This window comes from Leptodactylus fuscus, chromosome 6 (assembly GCF_031893055.1).
Source record: "Leptodactylus fuscus isolate aLepFus1 chromosome 6, aLepFus1.hap2, whole genome shotgun sequence".
NCBI classification, from domain to species: domain Eukaryota; kingdom Metazoa; phylum Chordata; class Amphibia; order Anura; family Leptodactylidae; genus Leptodactylus; species Leptodactylus fuscus.
The window spans coordinates 157599789-157616080 of NC_134270.1; the positions used below are offsets into that span (position 1 = coordinate 157599789).

The following is a 16292-nucleotide window of genomic DNA, read 5'->3' on the forward strand; positions in this document are numbered from 1 at the left end:
CTATTATCTATCTATCTATCTATCTATCTATCGTGAGAGACTGAAGGGTGTGGTCTGGGAAGACAGGTACATTCCAGCCAGGCACCTAAAGGGTGTATGGTAAAGGTTCACACCAGGGAGGTCAGCTGACTAATCAGGCCCTAATAACAGTCTGTGTGTGAAGACTAGCGGGGTGGCATCACACTGACAGAGTTGAACTGTCCAGATCGGATCTCCAAAGCAGGTACTGTGCTACCCGTTGTTGTTGCCAATGTGGGAGACTGGTAGCCAGTCTCCTGTATAGTCAGGGAAAAGTTTCCTTACTTTTAAGTTAGTTTTCTCAGCCGAGAGAAGTTTTTTTTTTTTTGTTTATCCTGTGGCTTTGCAAAAGCAGTGTATGCCTTACATGTGAATAAAGCCTGAACTCGAGTGCAATCCAGCGTCTGTGTCCCTGTTTCCTGCACTGCTACAAGTATCTACCTGAGCGGTTCCCCACAATATATACATATAATTTTAGTTTTTTAATTTTCCACCCTAAACTGACCCGTCATGTACAGCACCAAGTAATAACCTTTCCTAATATATATATATATATATATATATATATATATATATATATATATATATAATTTAGATGATATTACACATAAATATCAGAAATGCTATTATATATAGATTTGTACCATTGTTTGTGACCCCCCCCCACCTTGTCTTGCATTACAGAACCAGTCAGGAAGGAGGAGGATCAGACTGAAGGAGAAAGCAGCAAAATTCCCTTAGAAAGAGAAGAAAGCAGTAATGGACAATCACCACCTGCCACAAGGAGGCGCAGAGGAAATCTGCCCAAAGTGGCTGTGAAAGTTCTTTGTGACTGGCTAAGTCACCACATGCTCAATGCCTATCCTACTGAAGAAGAAAAAGGAATTTTTGCACAACAAACTGGACTCACATTATTGCAGGTAAAATTCTAAAAGTTTTTGTCCTATAACACTTCCCATAAATTGGGGGCCGCGCTATATCTCAGGTCACACACACCTTACAGAATTCTAACACTGACCACTAGAAATACATTGTGTATACACTTATTTGTGCTGTCATATAGCAGTTCTGAGTCTTCCTATCAGAAGCCACTTGTTTAGGATGAGGGCTTGTTTTCTGGAGGGATTTCCCTCTCTTTAGTTGTTGGCAGTAAAGGCCATGTTCACATTTTATAATGGTGTGGCAGGAAGCCGATATTTCTACAGCAAATTATTGATCCAAAAGGTTTTGTCACATGACTGTGTTCTTTGCTAATGGTAGGTGATGTTGTGCAGAGGGCGACCTGTTATACTAATCTTTCCCCAGTGGGGTGGCTAAAAGTGGGGTTGTCTGAACCCTCCTAAAACATACATACATACTGTATAATACATAGATCTTAGCCATGACGAAACGGGCAAATCTAAAAAAAAAAAAAAAAAAAAAAAAAAATACTACAAGGAGATTTGGGCTTATATTTCTTACATAATACATTGTATAATATACATATAGTTTATATAATATTGCTTGGACATGTAATAATATGACTGATTTATTTCTCCCTTCACCTGTAGGTAGACTACTGTTTTACCAATGCTCGTCGTAGGATCTTGCCAGACATGCTCCGTGAGGCTGGAATAGACCCTGATCAATGCAGAAATTTGCAAAGGGGAAACATGATCCCTCAGTGGTCTTCTCCTGTTCCAAGTATATTTGGAAACGCAACAAGCAACCCCCTGCAGAACTCCTCAAGACCACAAATGGAGAAGACAACCTTTTCAAGTATGTTGGTTGTTTCCCCTTATCCACTAAGCACAGTACCTCTGGTCTACACATTCCCACATCAAATTCAGACTGTTGCACTTCCACTTAATTGCTTCATAAAGCAAAATGTGGCCCAAGTCATGAGAAATAAAGAATACGGCACATCTTCACAGCAGCCCAAGAAGCGACCTCGCTGCTCAGAAGATTTTGTGGAAACTCCCCGTCCATCTTCCCTATCTAGCTCTTCTAATTCATCTATAAGTCCTATTCTGTCTACCTCTTCTCCTCATTCTCCACCTGTCTCTCCCGCTTCCGCTATCCCTCCTCCTTTGGCTAGCTCTCCACCTTTGCTTATCACTCCCCCTCGGTCTGTCTCTCCTCCACCATCTTCTTTGGACGCTACTGCTTCATCTTCTGCTCTTGCTGGTTCTATCACTCTTCCTCCTGACAGTGAAACCCTCAGCAACTTGGAACTTCTGGCACATGTAGCTACACAGCTCCTGGAGAGAAATCTGTAAAGCTGAGGAGGCTGAGCATGAAGATGTTCTTTTGTCCGATATTAGGGAGGGTCAATGAGCCCATCCTGTTCCCTGAGTTTATTTTTTTTTTTGGTTGACTGCACCTATTCATGTCTACAGAGAACACACAAGTCCTGAAGGCTCTTTGCAGACAAACAGGGACATTCACACTACTGTTATAAATGTCTATTGCTCTGATCCTTCATAGCTACACACTACAGTTTGTTTATATATCTCTGTACTTCATAGGACTTTATTGATATATAGCTTCATCTAGTCACGCAATCACTGCACGTTATCCTGCAAATATCCTGTACAACATAAGACAACATATACTGTATGTAGCTTCCTTATAGACACTGTTTAATTAGACATATTTGAATGTTTGTTGCCAAACTATTGTATGTTTCAGTGTTTACTCGGATTAATTTTTATATTTTTTAATATAACTTTGGTTTTCTGTATGCTGGTTGGCAGAAATCTTACTATAGTGTTAAAATGAAAAATCAGTATTTCTTTTAATTATGTGTCAAAATCCACCCAAAGTCTTTGGTTCAGTCAAAATATGAAATATCCTAGTATAACACAAGATGATGAAATAATTAAGAACCTCATTATTATTTTAACCTTTTTCTTTCAATATACAGATATGCTGGGTTTTATGACTCTACGGTATACATTTCAGAGAGCGGGCGATATTGTTGGGTGTTTTTTTCATATGGCTCTCTACAGTTTACATTTACATGTATAACTATGACGGGTAATAAAGGAGGAATCCTAAACAGTTTTATAAGCTAGATGTTACAATTTTGAAGTGTTTTATAATTTTTATATTTTTAACACCTGCCGACCTCATACAGTATTTATAAAAGTATACATACAGTCCTATGAAAAAGTTTGGGCACCCCTATTAATCTTAATCATTTTTAGTTCTAAATATTTTGGTATTTGCAACAGCCATTTCAGTTTTATATATCTAATAACTGATGGACACAGTAATATTTCAGGATTGAAATGAGGTTTATTGTACTAACAGAAAATGCGCAATATGCATTAAACCAAAATTTGACCGGTGCAAAAGTATGGGCACCTCAACAGAAAAGTGACATTAATATTTAGTAGATCCTCCTTTTGCAAAGATAACAGCCTCTAGTCGCTTCCTGTAGCTTTTAATCAGTTCCTGGATCCTGGATAAAGGTATTTTGGACAAACAATTCAAGTTCAGTTAAGTTAGATGGTCGCCGAGCATGGACAGCCCGCTTCAAATCATCCCACAGATGTTCAATGATATTCAGGTCTGGGGACTGGGATGGCCATTCCAGAACATTGTAATTGTTCCTCTGCATGAATGCCTGAGGATTTGGAGCGGTGTTTTGGATCATTGTCTTGCTGAAATATCCATCCCCGGCGTAACTTCAACTTCGTCACTGATTCTTGAACATTATTCTCAAGAATCTGCTGATACTGAGTGGAATCCATGCGACTCTCAACTTTAACAAGATTCCCGATGCCGGCATTGGCCACACAGCCCCAAAGCATGATGGAACCTCCACCAAATTTTACAGTGGGTAGCATGTGTTTTTCTTGGAATGCTGTTTCTTTTTGGACGCCATGCATAACGCCTTTTTTATAACCAAACAACTCAATTTTTGTTTCCAAAATGAAGCTGCCTTGTCCAAATGTGCTTTTTCATACCTCAGGCAACTCTATTTGTGGCGTACGTGCAGAAACGGCTTCTTTCTCATCACTCTCCCATACAGCTTCTATTTGTGCAAAGTGCGCTGTATAGTTGACCGATGCACAGTGACACCATCTGCAGCAAGATGATGCTGCAGCTCTTTGGAGGTGGTCTGTGGATTGTCCTTGACTGTTCTCACCATTCTTCTTCTCTGCCTTTCTGATATTTTTCTTGGCCTGCCACTTCTGGGCTTAACAAGAACTGTCCCTGTGGTCTTCCATTTCCTTACTATGTTCCTCACACTGGAAACTGACAGGTTAAATCTCTGAGACAACGTTTTGTATCCTTCCCCTGAACAACTATGTTGAACAATCTTTGTTTTCAGATCATTTGAGAGCGGGCTGTCCATGTTCGGCGACCATCAAACTTAACTGAACTTGAATTGTTTTGTAGAAAGAAATGGTCCAAAATACCTTCATCCAGAATCCAGGAACTGATTAAAAGCTACAGGAAGCGACTAGAGGCTGTTATCTTTGCAAAAGGAGGATGTACTAAATATTAATGTCACTTTTCTGTTGAGGTGCCCATATTTTTGCACCGGTCAAATTTTGGTTTAATGCATATTGCGCATTTTCTGTTAGTACAATAAACCTCATTTCAATCCTGAAATATTACTGTGTCCATCAGTTATTAGATATATCAAACTGAAATGGCTGTTATAAACACCAAAATATTTAGAACTAAAAATGATTAAGATTAATAGGGGTGCCCAAACTGTAAAAAAGGACTGTATCTGTGCAATCTTACTTTTTTATATTGGGAAATAAAACTTTTCTTTTTTTTTTACTGAATTGGGATGTATAAAATCTAAAATACATAATTATATAGATATATATGTGTGTGTGTGTGTATATACAGTGGGGCAAAAAAGTATTTAGTCAGTCACCAATAGTGCAAGTTCCACCACTTAAAAAGATGAGAGGTGTCTGTAATTTACATCATAGGTAGACCTCAACTATGAGAGACAAAATGAGAAAACAAATCCAAAAAATCACATTGTCTGATTTTGTAAGAATTTATTTGCAAATTATGGTGGAAAATAAGTATTTGGTCACCTACAAACAATCAAGATTTCTGGCTCTCACAGACCTGTAACTTCTTCTTTAAGAGTCTCCTCTTTCCTCCACTCATTACCTGTAGTAATGGCACCTGTTTAAACTTGTTATCAGTATAAAAAGACACCTGTGCACACCCTCAAACAGTCAGACTCCAAACTCCACTATGGTGAAGACCAAAGAGCTGTCAAAGGACACCAGAAACAAAATTGTAGCCCTGCACCAGGCTGGGAAGACTGAATCTGCAATAGGCAACCAGCTTGGATTGAAGAAATCAACTGTGGGAGCATTAATTAGAAAATGGAAGACATACAAGACCACTGATAATCTCCCTCGATCTGGGGCTCCATGCAAAATCTCACCCCGTGGGGTCAAAATGATCACAAGAACGGTGAGCAAAGATCCCAGAACCACGCGGGGGGACCTAGTGAATGAACTGCAGAGAGCTGGGACCAATGTAACAAAGCCTACCATCAGTAACACACTACGCCGCCAGGGACTCAGATCCTGCAGTGCCAGACGTGTCCCACTGCTTAAGCCAGTACATGTCCGGGCCCGTCTGAAGTTTGCTAGAGAGCATTTGGATGATCCAGAAGAGTATTGGGAGAATGTCCTATGGTCTGATGAAATCAAACTGGAACTGTTTGGTAGAAACACAACTTTTCGTGTTTGGAGGAAAAAGAATACTGAGTTGCATCCATCAAACACCATACCTACTGTAAAGCATGAGGGTGGAAAGATCATGCTTTGGGGCTGTTTCTCTGCAAAGGGGCCAGGACGACTGATCCGGATACATGAAAGAATGAATGGGGCCATGTATCGTGAGATTTTGAGTGCAAACTTCCTTCCATCAGCAAGGGCATTGAAGATGAAACATGGCTGGGTCTTTCAACATGACAATGATCCAAAGCACACCGCCAGGGCAACGAAGGAGTGGCTTTGTAAGACGCATTTCAAGGTCCTGGAGTGGCCTAGCCAGTTTCCAGATCTCAACCCTATAGAAAACCTTTGGAGGGAGTTGAAAGTCCGTGTTGCCAAGCGACAGCCCCAAAACATCACTGCTCTAGAGGAGATCTGCATGGAGGAATGGGCCAACATACCAACAACAGTGTGTGCCAACCTTGTGAAGACTTACAGAAAATGTTTGACCTCTGTCATTGCCAACAAAGGATATATAACAAAGTATTGAGATAAAATTTTGTTACTGACCAAATACTTATTTTCCACCATAATTTGCAAATAAATTCTTACAAAATCAGACAATGTGATTTTCTGGATTTGTTTTCTCATTTTGTCTCTCATAGTTGAGGTCTACCTATGATGTAAATTACAGATGCCTCTCATCTTTTTAAGTGGTGGAACTTGCACTATTGGTGACTGACTAAATACTTTTTTGCCCCACTATATATATATATATATATATATATATATATATATATATATATATATATTATATATATTTTTTTAAATGATACCTTGTCTTCTACAGCAGTGGGAAGCCATTTGCCCAAAGCTGTAGATGGTTCTTCTCAAAGGTACATGCTTAGATTTTTCAGTGTTTTTATTTCTTGTTTGTTTTTGTTTTTTTATTAAATCGGTTTGTAATAAAATTCCTGTAAACTTGAATATTCTTCTGTCTTTATTGTACAAAACCCTTATCATTTACACCACTACATTTCTATAAGCCTCCTGCACTACTATCCTACTATAAAAACACTTTCTGTTCTATCACTCCATTAATAACCATATTCTATGTATAGAGCAAAAAACTTTATTGGGGTTTGAATATTTGTGACTTCATTCTTAGGATGGGTCATCAATATGTAATTGTGGGGATCTGACAGCTGGAATGGCAAGAGGTGTAATATAAAGCTTCTGGGCCCCACCATGTACTATCTATAATACTGGTGCTTAAATTTTTGAGAGGCCTTTGGGTCCCCTTTGGCACCAGGGCCCTATAGTGATTGCTACCTCTGCACTTCTTATATCATGACATTTATAAACTTCACTTCCTCCTCCCTGTATCCATAACATCAGCTTCTAGGGATGAGTGAATCAATTCTGCAGAAGCAGAACTTGATCCAAATTTCAGGAAATCTTCAATTCACCTAGAATCAGGATTTCTTCATGATTCATTGTATTAAATCACATTTGTAATAAAATGGCCGCTGTACATGTTAGAACAATGGACAGGGAACTCTGGGACAGCAGGATCACCCTGTAAGGAGAATAATATCTGTGTAAAAAGAGAGATTAGCTTTCCGCCATCTTGTCTGCGCATATTCCATCTTGCTTTCACTAATGTCTTGTCTCTCTGACGCAGCAAACGTAAAGAAGTTCAGGGAAAGAGAATTACAAGTGTAGGGAAACTATAGGGAGGAAATCAAACAAGAATATGGGGTGGTTGCGGCATCATTAACAGAAAGAATCCTAATATACATTGAAGCGCTCACTGCCGTTATACTGCTGCTTATTACTCATACCTATGTGTTCAAGGTGAAACACAACAAGCCTGTTACATTGCAGTACAGGGAAAAACTGTGAATTATCATCCCCTAATACCTGCACTCATCTGTTCTCATGCCTTTTTAAAAGCATTTATTAGTAGGGAAATAAATTTGTGTCATATGTGCCATTGTGTTCAGAGTATAGATTTACAGGCTATTTGTCAATACAGTCATGGCAAAAATCAATAATTCTTAGCCACTAATCTCTGCAGTTAGCGGTATTTCGAACACTTATTAAAGGTGTTTATTAGTGGGGAAAGAGATAAGGGGCATATTCGCCGTTCTGTTCCAAGTTGAAAATTACAGGCCACTTTGAGGTCCAGTACTGGCAAAAAAAAAAAATCATAATTCTTATCCAATAATCTATGCCTTTTTTTAAGCTATTCACTAATGGTGAAAGAAATAAGGGTCTTATTCTCTTCAATGTAGAAATAAGGGGCTTATTCAATTCAATGTAAAAAAATTACGTTCTTTTTTACCCTGTATTAATTCCCTTTATAATTACAATTTTTGATCTAACAGTATATCAGACAGAGAAGCAGCAGGCCATGCATAGAGGAGGGCCACAGGACTAAATATTTCTGGTGCAGGCACAAGTCACAGAAGAGTAAGTGGGCGTGGCATCAGGGGTCACTTACAGAGGCCTAAGCACCCAGTGACAAGTAGTGGTTATGTCTTGACCAGCAACCCAACAGTTGTAGACTGGTTGACTAGGTTATCCACTTTATCCCAAGTCACACCAGACACCCTCAGTGAAGAATCAGTGGGTTTATCAGACACAACCCTTAGTTGGCATGGCCTGGGAACAGGACCTGTACCCTCACGTGTCCTCAACCTGCCTCTGTAAATTTTTGCTTCCTCAGTTACAGAAATACTCTATGCTGTGGGGATGACCTACTACAGGACAGTCAGCAGCTAGTGCCCAGTCAAGATCTGGAGGACACATTAGCTGCTTCCTCCAGTAGGTGTACAGTGATCCAGTGGCAGAATGGGCTGGTGTAGGTAGTGTGAAGAGGTCATACAGTGACCCAGTAGCAGAAAGTGGCAGCCTTGTAATGCCATATAGTGAACAAGTATCAGAATTTGTAGGTTGCAGTAGCATTATGAGGTGATTCATTAACCCAATGGCAGAGTGTAGAGGTTGCACTAGTGTGAGGAGGCCATATAGTGATCCAATGGCAGAGTGTGGAGATTGAAGCAGTCTAATAAGGCCATAATGTGACCCAGTAGAAGACTGTGGAGGTTGCAGCATCATGAGGAGGCTATACAGTAACCCAGTGTGGAAATTAAAGCTGCCTTAGGAGGCCATACAGTGAACCAATGGAAGACTATGGAGTTTGCATTAGCCTTATGAAGCCAAAAAGTCACCCAGTGGCAGAGTGTGGAAGGAGCAACAGCATGAGAAGGCCATACACTGACCTAGTGGCAGAGTGTGGAGGTTGTAGTAGCCTTATAAAGCCATACAGTGACCCAGTGGCAGAATGTAGAGATAGACGCAGCCTTATGAGGACATAGAGTACAGACCAAAAGTTTGGACACACCCTCTCATTCAAAGAGTTTTCTGCATTTTCATGACTATGAAAATTGTAGATTTACACTGAAGGCATCAAAACTATGAATTAACACATGTGGAATTATATACTTAACGAAAAGTGTGAAACAACTGAAAATCTGTTTTATATTCTAGGTTCTTCAAAGTAGCCCCCTTTTGCTTTGCTTTAATTCCTGCCTTGCATACTCTTGGCATTCTCTTGATGAGCTTCAAGAGGTAGTCACCTGAAATGGTTTTCACTTCACAGGTGTGCCCTGTCAGGTTTAATAAGTGGGATTTCTGGCCTTATAAATGGGGTTGGGACTATCAGTTGTGTTGTGCAGAAGTCAGGTGGATACACAGCTGATAGTCCTACTGAATAGACTGTTAGAATTTGTATTATGGCAAGAAAAAAGCAGCTAAGTAAAGAAAAACGAGTGGCCATCATTACTTTAAGAAATGAAGGTCAGTCAGTCCGAAAAATTGGGAAAACTTTGAAAGTATCCCCAAGTGCAGTTGCAAAAACCATCAAGCGCTACAAAGAAACTGGTTCACATGAGGACCGCCCCAGGAAAGGAAGACCAAGAGTCACCTCTGCTGCGGAGGATAAGTTCATCCAAGTCATCAGCCTCAGAAATCGCAGGTTAATAGCAGCTCAGATTAGAGACCAGGTGAATGCCACACAGAGTTCTAGCAGCAGACACATCTCTACAACAACTGTTAAGAGAAGACTTTGTGCAGCAGGCCTTCATGGTAAAATAGCTTCTAGAAAACCACTGCTAAGGACAGGCAACAAGCAGAAGAGATTTGTTTGGGCTAAAGAACACAAGGAATGGACATCAGACCAGTGGAAATCTGTGCTTTGGTCTGATGAGTCCAAATTTGAGATCTTTGGTTCCAACCACCGTGTCTTTGTGCAACGCAGAAATGGTGAACGGATGGATTCTACATGCCTGGTTTTCACCGTGAAGCATGGAGGAGGAGGTGTGATGGTATGGGGGTGCTTGGCTGGTGACACTGTTGGGAATTTATTCAAAATTGAAGGCATACTGAACCAGCATGGCTACCACAGCATCTCGCAGCGGCATGCTATTCCACCCGGTTTGCGTTTAGTTGGACCATCATTTATTTTTCAACAAGACAATGATCCCAAACATACCATCAGGCTGTGTAATGACCATTTGACCAAGAAGGAGAGTGATGGGATGCTACGCCAGATGGCCTGGCCTCCACAGTCACCAGACCTGAACCCAATTGAGATGGTTTGGGGTGAGCTGGACTGCAAAGTGAAGGCTAAAGGGCCAACAAGTGCTAAGCATCTCTGGGAACTCCTTCAAGACAGTTGGAAGACCATTTCAGGTGACTACCTCTTGAAGCTCATCAAGAGAATGCCAAGAATGTGCAAAGCAGTAATCAAAACAAAAGGTGGCTACTTTGAAGAACCTAGAATATAAGATATATTTTCAGTTGTTTCACACTTTTTAGTTAAGTATATAATTCCACGTGTTAATTCATAGTTTTGATGACTTCAGTGTGAATCTACAATTTTCATAGTCATGAAAATACAGAAAATGCTTTGAATGAGAAGGTATGTCCAAACTTTTGGTCTGTACTGTACACCTAGTAGCAGAGTGTGGAGGTTGCTGTGGCCTCATGAGGCAATACAGTGACCCAGTTGCAGAGTGGGGAAATTGAAGCATCTTTATGAGGCCATACAGTAACCCAGTGGCAGAGTGTGGAGGTTGCAGCAGTCTTATGAGGTCAGACAGTGACCCAGTGGCAGAGTGTGGGGGTTGCAGCAGCCTTAGAGGCCATACAGTGACCCAGTGGCAGAGTATGCAGGCTGCAGCAGCCTTATGAAGCCATACAAAGACCCAGTAGCAGAGTGTGGAGGTTGCAGCAGCCTTATGAAGCTATACAGTATCCCAGTAGCAGAGTTTGGAGGTTGCTGCAGCCCTATGAGACGATATACTGACCCAGTGGAAGAGTGTGGAGGTTTCAGTAGCATGAGGAGGCCATATATTGACCCAGTGGCAGAGTGTGGAGATTGAATCAGCCTTATGAGGCCAATTAGTGAACCAAGGGCAGAGTGTGGGGGTTGCAGCAGTATGAAGAGGCCATACAGTGACCCAGTGGCAGCGTGTGGAGAATGCAGCAGCCATATGTGGCCATAGAGTGACCCAGTAGCAGAGTGTGGAGGTTGCAGCAGCCTTATGAAGCCATACAGTATCCCAGTGGCAGAGTTTAATGGCTGCTGAAGCCTTATGAGGCAATATACTGACCCAGTGGCAGAGTATGGAGGTTTTAGTAGCGTGAGGAGGCCATATAGGGACCCAGTGGCAGACTATGGAGTTGGCAGCATCCTTATGGGGGCATACAGTGACCCAGTGGCAGAGTTTGGAAGTTGCAGCAGCCTTATAAGGCCATACAGTGACCCAGTGGCAGAGTATGGAGGTTACAGCAGCCTAAGAAGCCATACAGTATCCCAGTGGCAGAGTTTAAGGGTTGCTGAAGCCTTATGAGGCGATATGCTGACCCAGTGGCAGAGTATGGAGGTTTTAGTAGCGTGAAGAGGCCATATAGTGAACCAGTGGCAGAGTGTGGAGTTGCCAGTAGCCTTATGATGCCAAACAGTGACCCAGTGGCAGCATGTGGAGTTGGCAGTACCTTTACAAGGCCAAACAGTGACCCAGTGAAAGTGTGTGGAGAATGTAGCAGCCATATGTGGCCATACAGTGACCCAGTAGCAGAGTGTGGAGGTTGCAGCAGTCTTATGAGGCGATATACTGACACTGTGGTAGAGTGTGGAGGTTTCAGTAGCATGAGGAGGTCATGTAGTGATCCAGTGGCAGAGTGTGGAGTTGGCAGTAGCTGTATGAGGCCAAACAGTGACCCAAAGGCAGAGTGTGGAGTTGGCAGTAGCTTTATAAGGCCAAACAGTGACTCAGTGGCAGAGTTTGGAGGTTGCAGCAGCATAAGGAGGCCATACAGTGACCCAGTGGCAGATTGTGGAGATTGCAGCAGCCATGTGTGGCCATAAGGTGACACACTAGCAGAGTGTGGAGTTGGCAGTAGCTGTATGGGGCCAAACAGTGACCCAAAGGCAGAGTGTGGAGTTGGCAGTAGCTTTATAAGGCCAAACAGTGACCCAGTGGCAGAGTGTGGGGGTTGCAGCAGCGTCATGAGGCCATACAGTGACCGTGAGGCAGCCTTATGAGATCAGACAGAGACCCAGTGGCAGAGTGTGTAGGATGCTGTGGCCTTATAAGGCCATACATTGACTTAGTGGAAGAGTGTGGAGATCAAAGCAGCCTTATGAGGCCATAGAGTTAACTAGTTGAAGTGTAAGGATGTGGAAGAAGCCTTGTGAGGCCAAACAGTGACCCAGTGGAAGAGTGTGTAGGTTGCAGCAGCATGAGGAGGCCATACAGTGATCCAGTGGCAACGTTTGGAAGCTGCAGCAGCCTAAAGAGCCATACAGTTTCCTAGTGGCAAAGTGTGAAGGTTGCAGGAGCCTTATGAGGTCATACAGTGGCTCACTGGCAGATTGGGAGTGTTGCAGCAGCCTTATGAGGCCATACAATTACCCAGTTGCAGAAAGAGAAGGCAGCAGTAAAGTGAGGAGGATTAACAGTGACAGGGGCAGAATGTGGAGATTTCAGCAGCCTTATGAAGACATACACCTAGTGGCAGAGTGTGGAGGTTGCTGTGGCCTTATGAGGCTATGCTGTGAACCAGTGGCAGAGCGTGAAAGTTGCATCAGCCTTATGAGGCTATAGAGCTACCCATTTGAAGAATGAGGATGTGGCAAAAGCCTTATGGAGCCATATAGTGACCTAGTGGAAGAGTGTGGAGATAAAGCCACCTTATGAGGGCATACATTAACCCAGTGGCATAGTGTGGAGTTGGCAGTAGCCATATGAGGCCATACAGTGACCCATTAGCAGAGTGTGGAGGTTGCAGCAGCATGAGGAGGCCATACAGTGATCCAGTGGCAGCGTTTGGAGGCTGCAGCAGCCATATAAGCCATACAGTGAGCTAGTGGCAAAGTGTGAAGGTTGCAGAAGCCTTATGAGGTTATACAGTGGCTCACTGGATGATTGGGAATGTTGCAGCAGCCTTATGAGGCCATAAAATTACCCAGTTGCAGAAAAAAACACAGCATCAAATTACGGAGGCTAAACAGTGACACAGGGGCAGAATGTGGAGATTTCAGCAGCCTTATGAGGACATACACCTAGTGGCAGAGTGTGGAGGTTGCTCTTGCCTTATGAGGCTATGCAGTGACCCAGTGGCAGAGCATGAAAGTTGCATCAGCCTTATGAGGCCATATAGTTACCCATTTGCAGACTGAGGATGTGGCAGAAGCCTTATGAAGCCATACAGTGACCTAGTGGCAGAGTGTGGAGATTAAAGCTGCCTTATGAGGACAGAAAGTAACGTAGTGGCATAGTGTGCAGTTGAAAGTAGCCTAATGAGGCCAAACAGTGACCCATTAGCAGAGTGTGGAGGTTGCAGCAGCATGAGGCCATACAGTGACCCAGTGGCAGCATGTGGAGATTGCAACAGCATTATGAGGCCATACAGTGACCAAGACGCAGAGGGAGAAGTTGGCAGAATCCTTATGAGTCCATGCAGTGACCCAGTGGCAGAGTGTGAAGGTTGCAGCAGCATGAGGAGTCCATACATTGACACAGTGGCGTTGTGTGGAGATTGCAAAAGCAAGATCAGGCCATACTGTGACAAGGTGGCAGATTGTGCATGTTGCAGCAGCCTTATTAATCCATTCAATTACCCAGTGGCAGAAATAAAGCAGCAGTAGAGTAAGGGAGGTAAACAGTGACACAGTGGCAAAATGTGGAAATTGCATCAGCTTTATGAGGCCATATACCTAGTGGCAGAGTGTACAGGTTGCTGTGGCCTTATGAGGCCATACAGTGACCCAGTGGCAGAGAGTGGAGATGGCAACAGCCTTATAAGGCCACAAAGTTACCCATTTGCAGACTGAGGACGTGGCAGAAGCCTTATGAGGCCATACAGTGACCCAGTGGCAGAGCATTGAGATGGCAGTAGCCTTAAGAGGCCATAGAGTTACCCAGTTTTAGAGTGAGGACATGACAGAAGCTATATGAAGCCGTACAGTGATCCACTGGCAGAGTTAGGAGATTGCAGCATCCTTATGAGGTCATACAATAACCCAGTAGCTGAGTGTGGAAAATGCAGCTGTGTAAGAAGGTCATATATTGACCCAGTGGCAGAGTGTGCAGACTGCAGCAGATTTATGAGGCCATACAAAGACCAAGAAGAAGAATGTGGAGGTTACAGCAGCCTGAAGCCATACAGTGACCCATTGGCAAAATGCTTAGAATGCAGCAGACTTATGAATCCATAAAGTAACCCAGTAGCAGATTTTGGAGATTGCTATTGCATTATGAGGCTTATACACTGACCTATTGGCAGATATATGGAGATGACAGAGTGTGGAGGTTAATGTAGCGTAAGGAGGCCACATAGTGACCCAATGGCAGAGTGTGGAGGTGGAAGCAGCTATATGAAGCCATACAGTGACCCAGTGGAATGGCAGAATATGGAGTGGGCAGTAGCCTTTTGAGCTCATAGAGATAAACAGTTGTAGAGTGAGGATGTGGCAGAAACCTTATGAGGCCAAAAAGTGACCCAGTGACAGAGCGGGGAGATTGCAGCATCCTTATGAAGCCATATAGTGACCCAGAGGCAGAGTGTGAAGATTGCAGCAGTGTGAGGAGGCCATACATTGACCCAGTGGCATAGTGTGAAGGTTGAAGCAGTTTTTTTGAGGCCATACAGTGACCCAGCGGCAGAATGTTTATATTGTAACCGCCTTATGAAGCCTTACAGTAACCCTGTGGCAGAGTGTGGAGATTGCTGTAGCCTTATGAGGCTAAACATTGACCCAGTGGCAGAGTGTGGAGGTTGCAGCAGCATAAGTAGGCCATACAGTGACTCAGTGGAAGATTTGAATGTTACAGCAGCCTTATGAGGCCAAAAATTTACCCAGTGGCAGAAAGAGAAGGCAGGAGTAGAGGGAGGAGGGTGAGCAGTGACAAAGTGGCAGAATGTGGAGATTGCAACAGACTTATGAGGCCATACACCTAGTGGCAGAATGTGGAAGTTGCTATGGCCTTACGAGGCTATACAGTGACCCAGTGGCAGAGCATGGAGTTAACAGCAACCTTATGAGGCCATACAGTTTTCCATTTGCAGAGTGAGGATGTGGTAGAAACCTTATGAAGCCACACATTGACCCAGTGGCAGAGTGGGGAAAATGCAGCAGTGTGAGGAGGTTGAAGCAGCCTAATAAGTCTATACAGTGACCCAGTGGGAGAGTTTGGAAGTTGCAGTAGCCCTATGAGGCCATACAGTGACCCAGTAGCAGAGCATGGAAGTTGCAGCTGCCTGAAGCCATACAGTGATCCAGTGGCAGAGTGCAGTGGCAGCAGAAGTGTGAAGAGGCCATACAGTGACACAGTGCCAGAATGTTTAGATTGCAGCCATACACTGACCCAGTGGCAGAGTGTGGAGTTTGCAGCAGCTTTATGAGGCCATACAGTGACTTAGCGGCAGATTGTGAATGTTGCAGCAGCCTTATTAGTCTATTCAATTACCCAGTGGCAGAAAGAAAGCAGCAGTAAAGTGAGGAGGTTAAACAATGACACAGTGGCAGAATTTGGAGATTGCATCAGCCTTATAAGGCCATACACCTAGGGGCAGAGTGTAGAGATTGCTGTGGCCTTATGAGGCCATACATATAGGAAGATTCTGCTATGCACACTTGTTAGGATATGATGCAAAAAAATTTTTTATTGAAGCAGTGAAAAATACATTACAGTTGATACACCATGGACATAAGGCATAGAACTGGTATGTAGGCAAAACTAGATCTAAGGATAATATTTCAGTCTTATAACCTTCGTCAGATGCGATCTAGTAGGGGTAACCCAGAAAGTGTAGTCCACACAAGCAGTTTTGATAAACCAATGTATTTAGGAAAAGTCTTATATCCACATAAACTAGCAGTATAGATAGGATCCTTGTTATGGGACAACCACTTTAAGCTACATCCACATGAGATGTGCCCACTACTGAATTTCTGTTGTGGGAAATGAGCGGTGGATTTTTCTGAGTTTAACTTACAGGGGTGAGCAG

General features: G+C 43.0%; 1 long non-coding RNA gene across 1 annotated transcript in view; it reads left to right on the top strand.

Annotated features, from left to right (window-relative positions):
* The first annotated feature begins 9032 nt into the window (after positions 1-9032).
* LOC142208906 (uncharacterized) overlaps positions 9033-16292 on the top strand; it is a 53997-nt gene continuing 46737 nt past the window's right edge. The window contains exons 1-3 of the long non-coding RNA XR_012716917.1: positions 9033-9059; positions 11215-11249; positions 13626-13660. This is a non-coding gene — a long non-coding RNA (uncharacterized LOC142208906). The remainder of the gene's footprint in view (positions 9060-11214; positions 11250-13625; positions 13661-16292) is intronic.